Source organism: Stegostoma tigrinum, chromosome 19 (genome assembly GCF_030684315.1).
Source record: "Stegostoma tigrinum isolate sSteTig4 chromosome 19, sSteTig4.hap1, whole genome shotgun sequence".
In the NCBI taxonomy this organism is placed as follows: domain Eukaryota; kingdom Metazoa; phylum Chordata; class Chondrichthyes; order Orectolobiformes; family Stegostomatidae; genus Stegostoma; species Stegostoma tigrinum.
The window spans coordinates 18,119,634-18,139,782 of record NC_081372.1 but is presented as its reverse complement, the minus strand read 5'-3'; the positions used below and the strand labels follow the sequence as shown (position 1 = coordinate 18,139,782).

Below are 20,149 nucleotides of genomic sequence, written 5' to 3'. Positions count from 1 at the left end.
ACTATTTCTGAGTCCCAATCTTGCACTTGTTGGCAGGGCATGACCTTTGAGCAGGCAGTATCCTAACTGACTGCTTTGGTGCCTATAATCTAACTAAGTATAGTCACCCTGTTCCTGAGACAGTAGGCCTTTTTAGTTCCTTTCAGAGGAACTGTAAACTTGAAGGGACAGAGGCCTCACCTTCCTGAAGTCAGCATTGCTGCTGTAGGATGGGGGCATCTTGAGATATTCCCTGGAGGCATTACCATCTATAAAAATTAAGCAGGGGGCCACAACTACAAGGTCACTGTAGAAGGGAAAGCTTGTGGCTCCCAGCCCATGTTGGACCCCAGGAAATCACCTCCAAGTGGCTGTCACACTTTGACCTTAGTTGAGGTCCTATTACAACTGGGAAAATGGTCGCGACATCCCCAAACTGTCAATTTCAATGTGCCATGTAGTTATCTGTCAAGGCAGAGTGCCTTGCCATTTTTATACTGCATCTGCTAAGATCAGCCAGACTTGGGGACTCACAGGCCACTGGTCTGAAACCAGGCCATTCTAAAACCCTACTATTCCTTCTGGTCCTACTGTCAAAGCTGCTTCAGTAGGCCTGGGAAGATTCCATCTGGGCAAACAATGACAATCTCCCTCTTGAATACGATAAATATGATAATTGGGTCAATGAGATCAATGGAGAAAGGATAAAGACAACTTCTTTAAAAAACTCAAATCAATGTTTCTGTTCATGATTCAATGGGAAACTATACATGTGTGGCTGTTAGATGAGAAACTGAGCTAGTGTGGCTGTGATCAGGCTCCCTCACACTACCAATACTATCACTGCATGAGATAACACATATTAGCTTTACAGTCTCACATTACAAGATTCTTAAATGAAGCCCCTCAAAAATCAAGGCAGACTCCTGGGGGAGTGCCACACTATCAGATCTACTGTCTTAGAGAGATACTAAACTGAGGCCCCATCTGACTGCCTGAGTGATGTAAATGATTAAGAGCAGGGGAAGTGTCCCTTGTAAGAATTATCCCTCAATCAACATCACAGAAGCCCAGATTATCTGGTTAGAACATAGAACATAGAACATAGAACAGTACAGCACAGAACAGGCCCTTCAGCCCACAATGTTGTGCCGACCATTGATCCTCATGGATGCACCCTCAAATTTCTGTGACCATATGCATGTCCAGCAGTCTCTTAAATGACCCCAATGACCTTGCTTCCACAACTGCTGCTGGCAACGCATTCCATGCTCTCACAACTCTCTGCGTAAAGAACCTGCCTCTGACATCCCCTCTATACTTTCCACCAACCAGCTTAAAACTATGACCCCTCGTGGTAGCCATTTCTGCCCTGGGAAATAGTCTCTGGCTATCGACTCTATCTATGCCTCTCATTATCTTGTATACCTCAATTAGGTCCCCTCTCCTCCTCCTTTTCTCCAATGAAAAGAGACCGAGCTCAGTCAACCTCTCTTCATAAGATAAGCCCTCCAGTCCAGGCAGCATCCTGGTAAACCTCCTCTGAACCCTCTCCAAAGCATCCACATCTTTCCTATAATAGGGCGCCCAGAACTGGACGCAGTATTCCAAGTGCGGTCTAACCAAAGTTTTATAGAGCTGCAACAAGATCTCACGACTCTTAAACTCAATCCCCCTGTTAATGAAAGCCAAAACACCATATGCTTTCTTAACAACCCTGTCCACTTGGGTGGCCATTTTAAGGGATCTATGTATCTGCACACCAAGATCCCTCTGTTCCTCCACGCTGCCAAGAATCCTATCCTTAATCCTGTACTCAGCTTTCAAATTCGACCTTCCAAAATGCATCACCTCGCATTTATCCAGGTTGAACTCCATCTGCCACCTCTCAGCCCATCTCTGCATCCTGTCAATGTCCCGCTGCAGCCTACAACAGCCCTCTACACTGTCAACGACACCTCCGACCTTTGTGTCGTCTGCAAACTTGCTGACCCATCCTTCAATTCCCTCGTCCAAGTCATTAATAAAAATTACAAACAGTAGAGGCCCAAGGACAGAGCCCTGTGGAACCCCACTCACCACTGACTTCCAGGCAGAATATTTTCCTTCTACTACCACACGCTGTCTTCTGTTGGCCAGCCAATTATTATCATATTGCTATTAATGGAAATTTGCAGTGCATATCAACTCCCATATATCCTACATTGTAATGATAATGATAATACAAACAGTATTTTATTGGCTGTAAAACATATTGAGATGTTTGATGATAGGTAAAATATTTTATCTGTGTTTTTCCCTCAGTAGAGTAATTCCCTGATTTTGAATATTCTGCAAGGTCTGCCTTTTATTGCTCATCCCTAGTCCCTAGTCCCTGTGAGGGTGGTCGCACTGTTGGTTTTGGAATCATTCAAATCTTCTTTTTAGTCGCTTGAAATAACTGAATAGCTTACAAGGCAACTTCAAAAAGATAATTAAATCCAAGATTTTCACCCTGATAGATAGTGAATACACTGGTGAAAATGCCGGAAGAAGTCACAAAACCCAAGTTCTGCTGAATATTGAGATGGTGTATTGGATGCCAATCAAATGGGGTCTCCTAGGTAGTATCAGACTTCTGCTGTGTTGTTGGAGCTACACTCATCCAGGAAAGTGGTGAATATTCCATTACATTTACGGCTGTGAGATGTAGATGAGGAACTACATCAAGATGAGATCCTTGCTGCAGAATTCCCAGCCTTTGACCTGCTCTTGTAGCCACAGTATTCACATAGCTGGCCCAGGTCAATTTCTTCTCAATGGTAACCCCAAGATATTGATAGTGGGGATTCAATGATGGTAATTTTTTTTCTTCATTCATTCATGGGATTTGGGCTTCACTGGCTATGCAGCATTTATTGCCCATCTCTAACTGCCCAGAGGGCAGTTAAGAGTCAACCACCTTGCTGAGGGTCCGGAGTCACAGATAGGCCAGACCAGGTAAGGATGGCTGTTTCCTTCCCTAAAGGACATTAGTGAACCAGATGAGTTTTTCCCGACAATCAACAATGGATTCACGGTCATCATTAGATTCTCAATTCCAGATATTTATTGAATTCAAATTCCACCATCTGCCACGGCGGGATTTGAACCTAGGTCCTCAGAATGTTGTCTAGGTCTCTGGATTAGCAGTCCAGCGATAATACCACTGGGCCATTGCCTGACCCGCTGCCTAGCCTGCGAAGCCCAAATTCTGTGAATGAATAAAGAAAAAACAAATACTGAATATCAAGGGATAATGGTCAGATTCTTTCTTGTTGGAGACAGTGTGGCACTTGTGTGATGCAAAGATTACTTGCCATTTATTAGCTCAAGCCTAGTGTAGTCTTCTCTTGCTGCATTTGGGCATGGACTGCTTCAGTATGTGAGGAGTCATGAATGGTGCTGAATATTGTGCAATTCATCAGTGAACATCCCCACTTCTGACCTTGTGATGGAGGGAAGGTCAATGGTGAAGCAGCTGAAAATGGTTGGGACTAGGACACTCCCCTGTGGAACTCCTACACAGATGTCCTGAGACTGAGATGATCGACCTCCAGCAACTACAACAATCTTCCTTTGTGCTAGGAATGACTCCAACCTGTAGAATGATTTCCAGCAATTCCAATTCTGCTATTGCATCTTGATGCCACACTCGATCAAGTGCTACTTTGTTGTCAAGACCATTCACTCTTACTTCACCTCAGGAATTCAACTCTTTTGCTCATGTTGGGACCAAAGCTGTAATAAGGTCAGGAGCTGAGTGGCCCCAATAGAACCCCAATTGGGCATCAGTGAGCAGGTTATTGCTGAGCAAATATGACCTGAAAGCGCTGTCAACTACTCCTTCCATCAGTTTATTGATGATTACTATGATGATTGCAGAAAAAAGCTGTATAGGAACTGCCAAAACTGTCAAGGAACCATCCAAACAATTGCACTGAGTTAAAAAGAAGTGTGTTCAGCACTTCAGAGTTCCAGGTGACAAAAATCATTTTAGAATTTGTCCTGCATGATTGATTTCTCGACAACAATTTTCACAAAAGGTATATCAAGTCAGCATTTTGATGGGCACTTCCAACTGTGTATAGAATGAAAATGTTTATTTATATCAGGGATTAAGCACTTAAGACATGTTGGTTTGCTTAAAGAATTTGGAAGAATTTCAATGTATAGATTTATTTTTGTATCAATGCAAGTGTTTTTTTTAATAGTGATAGTATCAATCGACACATATGTTTATTTTCTGTTAGCATGCCTCCTGAGGTATGTCCAAGGTAAGCATGAGTTGTCTTGGATAGGGAAAGGAAAAGGGTTGTGGGTGTGGCTGTATAGTGTATATAAACAGCAGGGGGTTGAATGGAAATATAGATAGCATGAGGGGTCATGCAAAATGGGTAAATGGACATACAGCAGCATGGGAGTATTAATTGGCACAGGAGGGGCCATAGGGGGTAGGAAAAAGGAGCATAGATTATCTTGGAGGGATTGCGGGCTGGAGGGTAAGTATAGGGCATAAGATGGCATGAGTTGGAATGGATGATATATTGAGAGTGAGTGGGTGAGAGCAGGAAAGATATTTTATGTTTTAACCTTTAAACTTTGCACAAAGTGCTGGAGTCCCCTTGCCCAACTCAAATACAGCATCCTTCCCCACAATTCGAGGTTGCCCATCCTAACTCTGATTACTTCCCACCCCTGTCCTGGACCAAAAATGGGAAGTACAAGCAGCCATTTTTATTGCTGGGTTTTCAAAACTGGGATTTCTCCTGACTCTGTGCAAATGACCCAGTTGACTGGATGGCTGGTTTGTGATGCAGAGCGATGCCAACAGTGTGGGTTCAATCTCCACATCCAATGAGGTTACTACAAAAATTCTGCCTTCTCAACATCTCCCCTCATCTGAGGCAAGGTGACCCTCAAGTTAAACCATTGCCATTTGTCTCTCGCTAATGAACTCTGTGGTCTGGTGGGACTGTGGTAATTTCTTGCAAGAGCCTGAATTTAAGGGGGTTAATCAAAAGGGTGTAACTGCCTCCTGAAACGTAATATCTAAGTAACTCTTCTGCTCCTGGATGTGTCATAGTGTTTAAAGCTCAGTTCACGGTCAATTTGGTAGACAGTAGTCGTCAGTCTTTCACATCCAGATTTATTTTTAAAACTGAATTCTTATTCTTAAAGCACTTTCCCTAGATTTAAACTTACATTCTCAGCAGCCAAGCATGCTGAATTACTAATCCAGTAACAGCATTGCTACATACCTTATCCCCAAAAGTAGATAACTTTAATCTAATATTCGTGAGGTATTGTAACACATCTTTCTCACGTGAACATTTCTACCTTGCTTCTGCAGCATTGGTCCAATGAAAATTTCTTAGAGCAGAAAGTTTAATCTTGTTGGTAAATATTAACAGCAGAATTTTCTTTGTAATAATTAGATATAATTGCAAGTCTTACTGGGCCACTTTTATACAGCTGACATTATCACATCCCTGTCAGCGAATTCATTGCTTGAAAATAGATCTTTCCCAGTTAAATTGTCTGATTTCTGATAAAGATCATTTCTAAAATGAGAGTCCAGGCGCATAATAACTTCTCACAGTTGTTCAAAGCCACACAACATCAGGGCAACACATAGCAAGTGTTCGTTGCTTGAGGAGCTTTGGCTCAGAGATGATGAGCTGGAGCCTGAGTTTCAAACACTGTGAAAGATCAGAGAGTGGGAGAGTCTCCTGAATGCTGTATTTCAGGAGGCAGTCACACCCTTTATATTAAATAAAAATGAAAAGAATCACGGATGCTGTGAAGCAGGAACAAGAACATTAGTCGCTGGAAAAGCTCAGCAGGTCTGGCTGCGTCTGTGAAGAAAAAAAATCAGTTAAGTTCTGAGCAAGGGTCACCGGACCTGAAACATTTACTCTGATTTTTCCTTCACAGTTGCTGCCAGACCTGCATAGCTTTTACGGTAATTTCTGTTTTTATTATACCCTTTACATTAACAACCTCAAATATGGTCAGTGGCCAGGGACAGGAGGGTGTGACAATGAGCGAAATAGGTGGAGGGATCCAGGAGGTAGTTCAGAAGGAGACTCAGCCCTGCAGCTTTTCTAACAGGTTTGAGGTTCTTGCTCCCTGTGCGGATGAGAGGGAGGGGCTATAATGAGGATAAGGAAACTGACCATAGCTCCATGGTACAAGGAGCCATTCATGAGGGCAAGCAAAAAGGAATGCAGTTGTAATCGGGGATAGTATAGTCAGGGGAATAGACACTGTTCTCTATGGCCAGAATTGAGAGTTCTGAAGATTGTGTTGCCGGCCTGGTGCCTGGGTTCAGGTTATCTCCTGTGGGCTGCAGAATAACTTGGAATGGGAGAGAAAAGATCCAGTTGTTGTTGTCCACAAACCATACAGGCAGAAAGAGGAAAGATGTTCTGCTGGGGGAATATGAGCAGCTAAGAACTAAATTTAAAAGCAAAACCAAAAATGGGCAATAATTTCCAGATTACTATCTCAGCCACAAGCTTACATGCATAGAGTCAACAAGATTAAAGAGATAAACACCTGGCTGAAAGATTGGTGTGGGAGAAATGTGTTTGAATGCATGGGACGCTGGCACCAGTTCTGGGGAAGGAGGGAGCTGTTCTGATAAGACAGACTTCAGCTGAATAATGCTGGGACCAGAATCCTGGTGAATTGCACAGCTAGGGATAGTTAGTTAGGGATAATTAGTTGTAGATAGAGTTTTAAACTAAATTGTTGGGGGTGGGGAGTGGATTCAGTTGTGTGGAAACTAATGAAATGAAAGAAAAAGGCAAAAGTAGGAAAACTGATTAGCGATGGGGTTGATTGCTTCTACAAAATGAAAGGAATGGATAGAATATGAGAATGTCATATTGTATGAAGGAACCATAAAAATGTGTAAGGAGACTTGATAAAAGAATAAACTTAAAGGCTTTGTATCTTAATGCATGAAGGATTCAAAATAAGACAGATGAACTGATGGTGCAATTCAAGGTAAATCAAGGTTACAAGGACTTTAAACTAGTTGAAGGTCGGAAGGCTCAGGAGAAGTTATTAACGTTTCCTGAACATGTAATATGACAGAGAGCATGGAAAGGGTCAGGAATTTAACTTCAGGCACAGTAGAAAGAGGGAAACTATGAGAAAGGGGTTGGTCAATGGAAGACTGATGGTGTTGTATTTATACATATGCAGTATATGAAACAAGATAAATGGAGCCTGCTGCAGCGAAATTGCTGGGTACCACGTGCGGGTATCACAGAGATGTAGCTGCAAATGGTTCAGGGCTGGGAACTAAACATCCATGGACACGTCCTATCGGAAGGATAGGCAGATGGGCAGAGGGAGCGGGATTGCCTTGTTAGTAAGAAATGAAGTTAAATCACTGGCAAGAAATGATTTAGGGTTGGAAAGCATGGAATCTGTATGGGTAGAGTTGAGGAACTGCAAATGCAGACAGACCCTGATATGAGTTATGTAGGCCTTCTAGCAGTAGCCAGGATGTGAAGCAGAAGATGCATGCAAGAAAGACACTATTACAACAACCGTGGAGAATCTGACTATGCAGGGGAACTGGGAAAATCAGGTTAGTAGCCTAGAAAATAAATTTGTGGAATGTCTACAAGACGGTTTTGTTTGGAGCAGCTGGTGGTAGGGCCCAGTAAGGATGTGGTGATTCTGATTTGTTGATGTGTAATGAGGCAGACTTGATGAGCTTAAGGTGAAGGCACCCTGAGAGCCAGTGACCATAATACGACAGATTTCACCCTGCAGTTTGAGGGAGAGAAGCTTGAATTGGATGTAATTGTATTACATAACAAAAGTCAACTGCAAAGACATGAGGGAGGAGCTGGCCAGAAATGATTGGAAATGGCATGAGTTTCTGGGATAATTCTTGAAGTGCAATAGATATTCACCCCAAGGCAGAAGAAGCATACTAAGGGGAGGAGAACGCAACCGTGGCTGACAAGGGAAGTCAGGGACAGCATAAAAGCAAAACAGAGGCATACATTATGCTGAAGATTAGTGTGAAGCTAGAAGATTGGAAAGCCTTTACAAACCAGCAGAGAATAACTAAAAAAAAGCAGTAAGAAGGGAGAAGATGAAATATGACGGTAAGCTAGCTAGTAATACTCAAGCCGATTGCAAGAGTTTTATTTAAGATATCTAAAGACAGAGGCAAGAGTGGACATTGGATTGCTGGAAATTGAGGCTGCAGAAGTAGAAATATGGAACTAAAAAAAAGGCAGAGGAATTGAATAGTCTGTTGAATAAGTTTTCAAAGTGGAAGACACCAGTAGCAGATCAGAACTTCAAGAGAGTCAGAGAGCGGAGCTGAGCGTGGTGACCATCACTTAGGAGAAGGTGTTGGGGAAGCTGAAAAGTCTCGAGGTGGATAAATCACTTGGACCACATGGACTACATGGACTACACCTCAGGGATCTGAAGGAGATAACTGGTGAGATTGGGCAGGCATTGGTGGTGATATTACAGAAATCACTGGAGTGAGGGAGGATCCCAGAGGACCGGAAAATGACAAATAAGATTTTCAGTCCATTATTAAGAATGAGATTGCAGAGTACTTGGAAGCCCATGGTAAAATAGGTCTGAGTCAACATGGCTTTATCAAGGAAATGTCATGCCTGACAAATCTGGTAGAATTCTGAGCAAGCTAAACAAAGTAAAGCTAGTGGGTGTGATCTATTTGGACTTCTTTTGAAAAGGTGCCGGACAGGAGGCTGCTAAGCAAGATAAGAGTCCATGGTGTTAGGGACAAGGTACTGGCATGGATAGAGGATTGGCTGACTGGTAGATAATTGAGATAATTGGGTCTTTTTTAGGATGGCCACTAGTGGAGTTCACAGGAGTCCATGTTGGGACCATAACTATTCACATTATACATTAATGATGAGGACACACTGAGGGCATTGTTGCTAAGTTCGCAGATGACACAAAGATAAGTAGAGGGATAGGTAGTGTGGAGAAGACAGGGACGCTGCAGAATAACTTGGACAAGCTAGAAGAGTGGGCAATGAAGTGGCAGATGAATACAATATGGGAAAGTATGAGATTCTGCACGTGGTAGGAAGAATAGAACCCTATACTATTTTTGAAATGGGGAAAGGCTTTGTAATCTGAAACTCAAAGGCACCTGGGAGTCCTAGTTCAGGATTCTCCCATGGTTAACATGCAACTACAGTTGGCAGTTAGGAAGGCAAATGTGAGATTAGCATTCATTTCAAGAAGACTAGAATACAACAACAGACATGTACTGCTGAGACTGTATAAGGCTCGGGTCAGAGTTCATCTGGAATACTGTAGTCAGTTTTGGGCTCCAATCTAATGAAAAATATGTTGACCTTGAAGGGGGTCAAGAGTAAATTTATTAGAATGATCCTCGGGATGAAAGGCTTGTCATATGAGGAGTGGTTGAAGAATCTGGGTCTGTACTTATTGGAGTTTAGACGGGAGATGTTTCCACCAAGACAGACCAGGACCCAAGGGCACTGCCTCAGAGTGAAGGGACAACCCTTCAGAACTGATGTGAGGAGGAAGAATTTCTTCACCCATAGGGTTGTGAATCTGTGCAAGTCATTGCCATCAAAGGCTGCAGAGGCCAGGTGCATTTAAGACAGAGATAGATAGGTTCACCATTAGCACATGGATTAAAGGTTACGGAGAGAAGGCAGGGCAATGAGGTTGACACATGTATCAGCCACGATCGAATGGCAGAGTAGACTCGATGGGCTGAATGGTCTTATTTTATAGGTCTCACCTTCAGTCACCTCCTTTGATGGCCTTCACCAAAATCAGGAAGGTCAATGTACCATCCAGACCCATTCTTGAAAGCTCCTTCATTCAAAGAGGGTCAATCAGGAAACCTGCCTGCAAAGTTCTGCAAATGCACTGTATATACACACCAACTGACAGTGAATGTGTACCCTTCTTAGTAACATCAACTGTGCTGCTTAACTCTCCCAGCAGCTTGGTAACATTGGAAACTTATTGAGTGAAGAAATAATAGATTCAAAACCACATCACACTATTCTGTAATATAGAGTGTCAAAAAACAGCACCAGTCATTTAAGAAAGTTATTTTGATTACTTAGGTACCATACAGTAGACATATATATCTAACGTAACATGTTAGTCAATCACTAAATTAAATCTGGAACTTATGAAAATTCCTTTTTTGTTGGGGCTGTAAAAATGTATCTAACATTTGACTTATACTACAGCAATGGGGATTTTCATGATAAGCAAAGAGTTGCCAAGAAGATGGGGGTAGATTAGGTGCTAGTGGTGTAAATTAAATGATATACATGGGGCAGTTAAACACTGTAGAGCATAAAGACATTTATGTTGACTATTTATAGTAGCATGTTCAAAGACATGGAATTGCTTCTGTAACTGGATGCCCTGATTTGATTACAGGTTTTTGAGCTATTCACGTTAAGTAAAATGAAAAAAATGGTAGTCAGCTAGTGTTTTGTTTTCACAGCCCACCAAACACAGCAGTTATAAGAGTAACAACAACCTATGAGGAATAACCTAATTTTAATTGGTAAATTTGAGAATTTTAGTGCATCTCGATAAAGCAAAAATGCAACTTTTCTGACTTAGTTCACACATATTAGTAATGGCTTCTCAATAAATCACATTTGATAAAATCCAGCCAATAAATTATGAAAAAGTAAATATGAATTATAATGATTTGTGTGCGATCTCTTGCTTTATGTAGAAAATGCTACATGTTTAAACAGGGAAATTCAGTGGTTTAATTGCATACCTCCATATATCTTCTGCATGGCTGAACTAATGTTAATTTTAGTAAGGAACTACCGTACAATATTTTTAATCAACAAACATTATGCTATTTTTTTCCAAAAAGAAACCTATGTCCCATTTGTAGGCCTAAAATGGTTCCCTAAAATTATCAAATCAATTGCACATGAAATTTATTTTGAATCTGTTAATTTCTAGTCTCAGGATGTGAACATGTTTTCATAACTGCTTCACTTCTTCCACAGACTCATTAGATGGAAACTTCAGCGCCTGAAGATGCCGAGCTTGGAGGCAGAACAAGCACTTAATTTGACAAGGCTCGTCTCATGCCCGAACAGTACCACTGTCTTCATGCCTCCCTGGAATGAGATCTGTGGAATGAAGACCTATGGGTGGCACAGTGCCTCGATGGCTAACACTGCACCAAGTTACCCAAGTTCGACACCAGGCTTGGTCAACTATCTGTGTGGAGTCTGCACATTCTTCGTGTTTCTGTGTCAGTTTCCTCTCGATGCTCTGGTTTCTTCCCACAGTCCAACGTTGTGCAGGTTAGGTGGATTGGCCATGGGAAATTGCTCATAGTGTCCAGGGATGTGTAGGCTAGGTGGAAGTCTAGTCTGGAAGGTTAGTCACGAGAAATGCGGGGCTAAGGGGAGAGGGTCAGTTTGGGTCGGATGGTCTTCGGAGGGTGAGTGCAGACTTAATGGACCGAATAGCCTCTTGCTGCACTGTAGGTATTCTATGAAGCCATGATCCACCTTCCTGCCCCATTATTAGTTAAATCCCTTGCATCCAACTGAAAGCCTCTGCCCACCACTTCTGGGATTAAACCAGCTGCAGGCAGCATGACCAACAGATCAAGCTATACAGGTACATAGAACATAGAACAATACAACGCAGAACAGGCCCTTCGGCCCTCGATGTTGCGCCAACCTGTGAACTAATCTAAGCCCACCCTCCTACACTATCCCATCATCATCCATATGCTTATCCAAGGACTGTTTAAATGCCCTTAATGTGGCTGAGTTAACTACATTGGCAGGCAGGGCATTCCACGCCCTTACCACTCTCTGAGTAAAGAACCTACCTCTGACATCTGTCTTAAATCTATCACCCTTCAATTTGCAGCTATGCCCCCTCGTACAAGCCGACGTCATCATCCTAGGAAAAAGGCTCTCACTGTCCACCCTATTGCTGTGGACTTGTTGTGCCGAAGGGCCTGTTTCCACACTGCAGGGAATCTAATCTAATCTAATCTAATCCTTTGATCATCTTGTATGTCTCTATTAAATCCCCTCTTAGCCTTCTTCTCTGCAATGAGAACAGACCCAAATCCCTCAGCCTTTCCTCACAAGACCTTCGCTCCAGACCAGGCAACATCCTGGTAAAGAAATGTGAGGCTGGATGAACACAGCAGGCCAAGCAGCATCTCAGGAGCACAAAAGCTGACGTTTCGGGCCTAGACCCTTCATCAGAGAGCTCTGATGAAGGGTCTAGGCCCGAAACGTCAGCTTTTGTGCTCCTGAGATGCTGCTTGGCCTGCTGTGTTCATCCAGCCTCACATTTTATTATCTTGGATTCTCCAGCATCTGCAGTTCCGATTATCTCCAACATCCTGGTAAATCTCCTCTGCACCTTTTCCAATGTTTCCACATCCTTCCTGTAATGGGACGACCAGAACTGTACGCAATATTCCAAGTGAGGCCTCACTAGCGTTTTGTACAGTTGCAGCATGACATCATGGCTCTGAAACTCAATCCCTCTACCAGTAAAACCTAACACACCATAAGCCTTCTTAACAGCACTATCAACCTGGGTGGCAACTTTCAGGGATCTACGTACATGGACACCAAGATCCCTCTGCACATCCACACTACTAAGATTCTTTCCATTGACCCAGTATTCTGCCTTCCTATTATTCTTTCCAAAGTGAATCACCTCATATTTATCTGCATTGAACTCCATTTGCCACCTTTCAGCCCAATTCTGCATTTTATCCAAGTCTCCCTGCAACCTGCAACATTCTTCCACACTGTCCACCACTCCACCGACTTTAGTGTCATCTGCAAACTTACTAACCCAACCACCTATGCCTGCGTCCAAGTCATTTATAAAAATGACAAACAGCAGCAGTCCCACAATCAATCCTTGAGGCGCACCACTAGTAATCAGACTCCAGGCTGGGTAGCTTGTCACCTTCATGAGTTGGGATTGGTTTGATCAAAGACAGTCCATACCTGATCAAGGGAGTAACTCTCATGGGAGAAGGGTGTCTACTGGAGCCAAACACTGCCTCCACATCTTCATGTGACATCTAACCCCAGAACGCACCCCTTACCCCTCACTCCTTTGCAATCTTGGGTGCTCTTCTTCAGTAGCTGTGGCCTCCTTCAACTGGTTGGCAGCTCTCACTGGCCAAAACCTTCACTTGTGGGATCTTATTTCCAGATGACGGCCCATTTGCAGATGCTACAACGCCCGATTAGCATTAGATTCAGTACCCCTTCCCAAGAAAAGGCAGCATGGATCTGTCACCAACTCTCAATGCAACTGGTGAGACACTGTCTGTCTCAACAGGATTCTGCCCACAGTCAGAAAATCAGAGAAACATTAGATCAAAGTGGAGGTCCTCTAAAATAATTCCTACAAGCAACAGCACTTCTGCTTGTCATATCCAGAGTTCCTCAGAGCCAAAGTATAAACGGAATTAATGCATTTTGAAGCTTCATACATTTTCACCCAGATGATTTGACTGGAAGTTCCCACCTCTTAAGGAAATTACTTCAGGAAGAAAATGACTTAAAGATTAAAGAGCACCCATGTAGCAGAAGCAAGCGTGGCACCGTCAAGGAATAAGAACTGTGTCTGAGTAGTCACACCAAAATTACACAGAACCGACTCAGAGAAAAGAAGCCGAGTTTAACTTCTCAAGTATGGCTGTGACAATTTCCCAAAATGATATGAACCTTTGTTTCTACAAATTATCTGAAACATACTGTGTATTTCAACTGAAGTGAATAAAGGTGTTCAAGAAAACACTTTGGCACCATCATCTCACAACGCACATTCCAGTAAATGTGGATACACAACATTTGATTTAAAAATACATAAAATCAAAAAGGTGTCTTACTGTTATGTCAAACTGAGATGCTGAGTCCTTAGAAAGTATATTGCTCACTAACTTTTCGTGTTAAAATGCAACAAACTCAAGGTGCACAAGTGGTTTTGTTCAAGCGGTTCAGACAATGTTCATGAGAGTCAGAGTTAAATACGTGGAGGAGGAGAAAAGGAAAAGTAAAGGATTTTAGTTTCAGTGTGGCCTTAATCCTGTATGCGAAGCAGCACTCTTTAACTGATATTTAAACAACAAATCCAAGCCAGCCAGTTATCGCCCCATCAGTCCACTATCAATCATCAGTAAAGCAATAGATTGAGTCATCAAGAGTGCTAGCAAGCAGTACTAGTTTAGAAACAGCCTGCTTACTGACGCCTAATTTGGGTTCTGCCTGGGCCACTCAGCTCCTAACTTCATCACAAGCTTGGTTGAAGCATAGTAAAATGAGCTGAATTCCAGAGGCGAGGTGAGTGTGACACCCTTGACATCAAGGCCGCATTTGACCGAGTGTGACATCAAGGAACCCTAGAAGCTATGGAGTCAATGAGAATCAGGGGCAAACTATCCACTGGTTGAAGTCATACCTGGCACATAGGAAGATGGTTGTGGTTGTTTGCAGTTCAGTCATCTCAGCTTCAGGTGTATCTTAGGCCCAGGGTAGTATCTTAGACCCAAACATCTTTAGTTGCTTCAACAACGACCTTCCCTCCATCATAATGTCAGAAGTGGGGATGTTTACCAATGATTGCATGACGTTCAGCACCATTCACAACTCCTCAGATATTGAAGTTATCAATGGCAAAGGCAACAAGCCCTAGACAAAATCTAGGCTTGGGCTGAGATATGGCAAGTAACATTCGTGCCACACAAATGCCAGGCAATGACCATCTCAAAAAAAAGACAATTTCACAATTGCCCTTGACATTCAATAGCACTGTCATCACTGAATCCCCATTACTAACATCCTGGGGCTTACCATTGAGCAGAAACTCAATTAGCCATACGAATACTAACTACGAGAGCAGGTCAGAGGTTAGGATACTGCGGCGAGTAACTCACCTCCTGACTCCCCATAGACTGTCCATCATCTACAAGGCACAAGCAGGAAGTATGTTGGAATGCTCTCTACTTGCCTGAATAAGTGAGGCTTCAACAACACTTCAAAAGAAGACAGAATCTTCTGAACCCATACCCACTTCCATCAAGAAGGACAATGGCAGCAGATACATGGGAACACCACCAGCTGCAAATTCCCCTCAAAGACACTCATCATCCTGACTTGGAAATACATTGTCATTTCTTCACTATTGCTAGGTCAAATTCCTGGAATACCCTCCCTAGGGGGATTGCGATTCAACCTATGTCACAGGGACTGCAATGCTTCAAGAAGGCAGCTCACTACCATCTTCTCAAGAGTCGCAAGGGGTGGGACAGACAATAGGTGCTCACCAACCACTGATGATAATATCCCACAGGAGAATTTTTTTTTAAATGACAGTAATAGGAATTTTAGCAAGCTTGATAAGAAATTTGCAGATGGACAAACCAATAATTGCTTGGAAATTCTCTCTCATAAAACATGACAAATAAGGAGGTAATAAGTCTGAAAGAGAATCAAAGTCAACGGGACATTGTACCCATATCAATATGTGCCTGCCAATAATAGATATTCCTCTTTTACTTGGTATTAGAAGTGTTCCATGTTAAAGGTATTCAATTCTGTGGGGCATGGTCAAAGCGAAAAAAAGAAAACGGAGCTACTTTAGTAAGGCCTTTGACAAGGTCCCGCATGACAGGCTGGTTATGAAAGTTAGATCCAGGGAGAGATAGTAAGAACTGCTGATGCTGGAGTCTGAGATAACACTGTATGGAGCCAGAGGAACACAGCGGGCCAGGCGGCATCAGAAGAGCAGGAAAGCTGACGTTTCAGGTTAGAGCCTTTCTTCAGAAAATCCTTCCTGAAAATTCCTGAAAGTTATCAAAAATTACAGAGGGATCTTGATCAGATGGGGAAGTGGGCTGAGGTTTGCCAAAATGCAATTCAATACAGATAAGTGTGAGGTGTTGCACTTTGGAAAGTCCAACCAAGACAGACTGATACAGTAAATGGTAAGGTCCCGAGAGGTGTTGTCGAATAGAGGGACCTAGGAGTACAAGTACGTAGCTCATTGAAAGCAGCGTCACAAGTGGACAGGGTAGTGAAGAAGGCATTTAGCATGCTGGCCCTCATCAGTCGAGGCACTGAGTATAGGAGTTGGGACATGATGTTACAGTTGTATATGTTACTGGTGATGCCGCACTTGGAATATTGTGTACAGTTTTGGTCACTCTTTTAAAGGAAAGACATAGTTAAACTGGAAAGCATGCAAAGAAGATTTATGAGGATGTCGCCGGGACTAGTAGGCCTGAGTTATGGGGAGAGGTTTGCCAGGATAGGACTTTATTCTTTGGAATGTAGAAGAATGAGGGGTGACCTTATTGAGGTACATAAAATCATGAGGGGCATACACAAGATGAATGCATATAGTCTTTTTCACAGGGATAGGTAAACTGAAAACTAGATGGCATAAGTTTAAGGTGAGAGGGGATAGATTTTAGAAAGACCTGAGGGGCAACATCTTCACGCAGAGAGTGGTGTGTACATGAAATGGGTTGCTAGAGTAAGTGGTTGAGGCAGGTATGATATCAACATTTGAAAAACATTTGGATAGGTATGTGGATGGGGAAAGTTTAGAGGGGTACAGACCAAATGTGGGCAATTAGAACTAGCTAAGTGGGCACCATGATCAGCAGCGACCAGTTTGGGCCAAAGGGTCTGTTTCCATGCTGTATTACATGCTCTATGACTCTATGAGAAGGTTTGTCTCTTTGAACCACAGTTGCAAACTTTGGGTGATGTTCAGTCAAAATGAATAACTCAGGAATAAAATGTGTTGGGGAATTTTAATAAAAAAAGAATTTCAGCACATAAGTTTTGCAAATTTTACATTCAAAATTATAAATAATATTTTGTATGCTACTTACACCCAAAATCCTTCTGTAAATCACCAAATATTTTTGATTATGTGAGGTCAACTCCCTCAGTTATTCTGGTATATCCTCTGCAACTCTGGACTGATGTTAGACTTAGCACAGCTAAAATGTCAGTGGAGAACCCTGGCCAAATCCATATTGCTAACTTGTTGCACCATAATATTGGGAGCAGTGTCTATCACTTAAAGACAAGAAGAAAGACTTTTGCCCATATCTGTTCATATTATTAGCAATCCATCAAACACTGTCTCAAATAGACTGAATGGCTGAGTTTCCACAGCCCTGTAGATTACAGAATTCAAAACGTTCACAACCAACTGAGTGAAGAAATTTCATGCCAGCACAGTCCTAATAGGCTTGCATCTTTTTCTGAGATTGTCCCCTGGTTCTGGACTCAGAGTCAGAAAAAAATATCCTTTTATGTATGCACCTAGTCTAGCACAGAACATGGAACATGTTGCACAGATCATTGCAGAACAGGAACAGACCCTTCGGCCCACCATGTCTGCACTGACCATGATGCCAGTTTAAACTAATCCCATCTGCCTGCACATTGTCTATGTGTCTCTATTCCCTGCTGTTTATGTGTCTGTCTAAATGCCTCTTGAACATCACTATCATATTTGCTTCTACCACATCCCCTGGCAGTGTGTTCCAGGCACCTACCAAACTCTATGTAAAAAAACTTGCCGTGGCCAATGCCTTTAAACTTTTCCCCTGTCACCTTAAACCTATGCCACGATCTATTTCGCATTTCCACATAGGGGGAAAAGACTCTGGTTATCAACCCTATCAATGCCTCTCATAATTTTATATGCTTCTATCAGATTGCCTCTCAGTCTTCAAAACTGTGGAGATAACAGTCCAAGTTTGTCCAAGCTCTCCTTATACTTTATACACTTCAAGAGGAAAGTATACAGTAAATGGCAGGATCATTAGCAGCATTGATTTACAGAAGGATTTTGGGGTGTAAGTGACAACACAAGTAGAAAAGGTGGCAAAGAAGGCATTTCGCATGCTTGTGGTATACTTCTTTTGCACCCTCTCCAAAGCCTCAACAACATTTTTATAGTGTGGTAACCAGAATTGCACACAATACCCCAACTATGGCCTAACTAAAGTTTTATACAGCTGCAACATTACTTGCCAACTTTTATAATCAATGCCCTGATTGAAGGAGGGAAGCATGTGTGGCCACTTACAACCCAAAATCCTTCTGTAAATCAATGGTCCTAATGATCCTACCATTTACTCTAAACTTTCCTCCTGAATTGTCCTCCCAAAATGTTCACACTTGCCCAGATTAAATTCTAACTGCCATTTCTCCAGCGAACTTTCCACTGATCTACATCCTGCTGTATGACAGCCTTCCTCACTAACACAACTTCACCAATTTTCATGTTGGCTACAAACTTACTAATCAGACTACTGCATGTTCATCCAAATCATTTATCCACATTACAAACAAATGGTGTCCCAACACTGATCCTTGTGAACACCAATGGTCACAGAACTACAGTCAGAAATATACCTCTCTGTAAATACCCTCTGCTTTCCATGACCAAGACAATTTTGCATCCAATTTACCACTCCCTGTGGATCCCATATAACTTAATCTTCTGGAAGAGCCTATTATAAGTGATCTTGTCAATTGCTTTAGGTTAATCCATATAGGCAACATCCACTGCCCTACCCTCATCAATAATCTTCACCAAATTTGCTAGACTGGAGCTCCCCTGCACAAAGCTGACTATCCCTACTAAGTCCATCCTTCTACATATGTAATTAAATCCCGTCCCTAAGAATTTTCTCCAATAATTTCCCTACCAATGATGTAAGGCTCACCTGCCTGTTATTTCCAGGATTATCCCTTCTTAAACAAAGCATCAACATTGGTTATTCTCCAGTCTGCTGGGATGTCACCTGTCGCTAAAGAGGATGCAAAGATCTCTGTGAAGGCCCCAGCAATCTCCCCTCTTGCTTCCTTCATTATCCTGGGGTAGATCCCATGGGGACATGGAGACCTATATACCTTATTATTTTTCAAGACACTCAACACCTCCTCTTACTTAATATCAACATGCCTAGATTATCAAAATACTCCTCCCGAGTTTTTAACACCAGCCGTTCCTTCTCTTTGGCGAATACTGATGCAAACTACTCATAATGAACTTCTTCAATTCCTCCAGCTCCATGCATTATTCCCTCCTCTGTCCTTGAGATGAACGACCCATTCCCTAGCTACCCTCTTATACCTAATATATGTATAATCTGCCTTGGGATTCTATTTGCCAAAGACATTTCATGGCCCTTTTTATCCCTCTTAATTCATTGTATAAGTTCTTTCCTGCTTTCTGTGTATTATTGAAGGCCTCGTCTGAGTTGAGTAGTCTAAACTTTACACAAGCTTCCTATTTCTTTTTGACTCAATGTTCAATATTTCTTGTCATCCAGACTTCCCAGACCTTGCCATCATTATCCTTCATCATCACATGAACGTCCCGGTACTGAACTCTGAACAACTGGCCTTTTAAAGTCTCCCACACATCAGATGTGGATTTACTGTCAAACAGGTAGCCCAAATCCAATTTCTCCAGTTCCGCCTTATACTGTTGTAATTAGCCTTCCCCTAATTTAGAACTTTCATCAGAGGAACGGTCTTATTCTTATCCATAACTATCTTAAAACCTATGGAATATGATTGCTATTTCAAAAACATTCCCCTATTGAAAGTTCAATCAGCTGGCCAGGCTCATTCCCTAGTACAAGGCCTGGTACATTCCCTAGTTAGACTATGTACAATTTGTTTCAAGAAACTCTACTGGAAGCACTGAACAAATTATGCCCCATCTCACCTCCTAGCACTAAGGGTGTCCCACCCAAAATTGGGGAAGCTGAAAACACCAACTACAATAGCTCTGGGAAATAATTTCTGGGGAAGGGTCTAGGCTGAAGAGTCGGCTTTCCTGCTCCTCTGATGCTGCTTGGCCTGCTGTGTTCATCCAGCTCTGCACCTTGTTGTCTACAATAATTCTGCTGTTTTTGCCTCTTTCCATAATATGCCTACATATTTGTTCCTCCATCTGCCACCGTCTATGGGGAGGCCTATATCATAACACCATCACATTGACTGCACTTTTCTTATCCCCAAGTTTGATCCAGTTTTGTCAGTTTCAATGAAATCACCTCTAATTCTTC

The 20,149-nt window shown here is 42.4% G+C and overlaps 1 protein-coding gene across 4 annotated transcripts in view; it reads right to left on the bottom strand.

Moving 5' to 3' along the window:
• Positions 1–20,149, bottom strand: part of LOC125461330 (calcium-responsive transactivator-like) — a 121,313-nt gene that overhangs the window by 4,302 nt on the left and 96,862 nt on the right. The window lies entirely within an intron of this gene.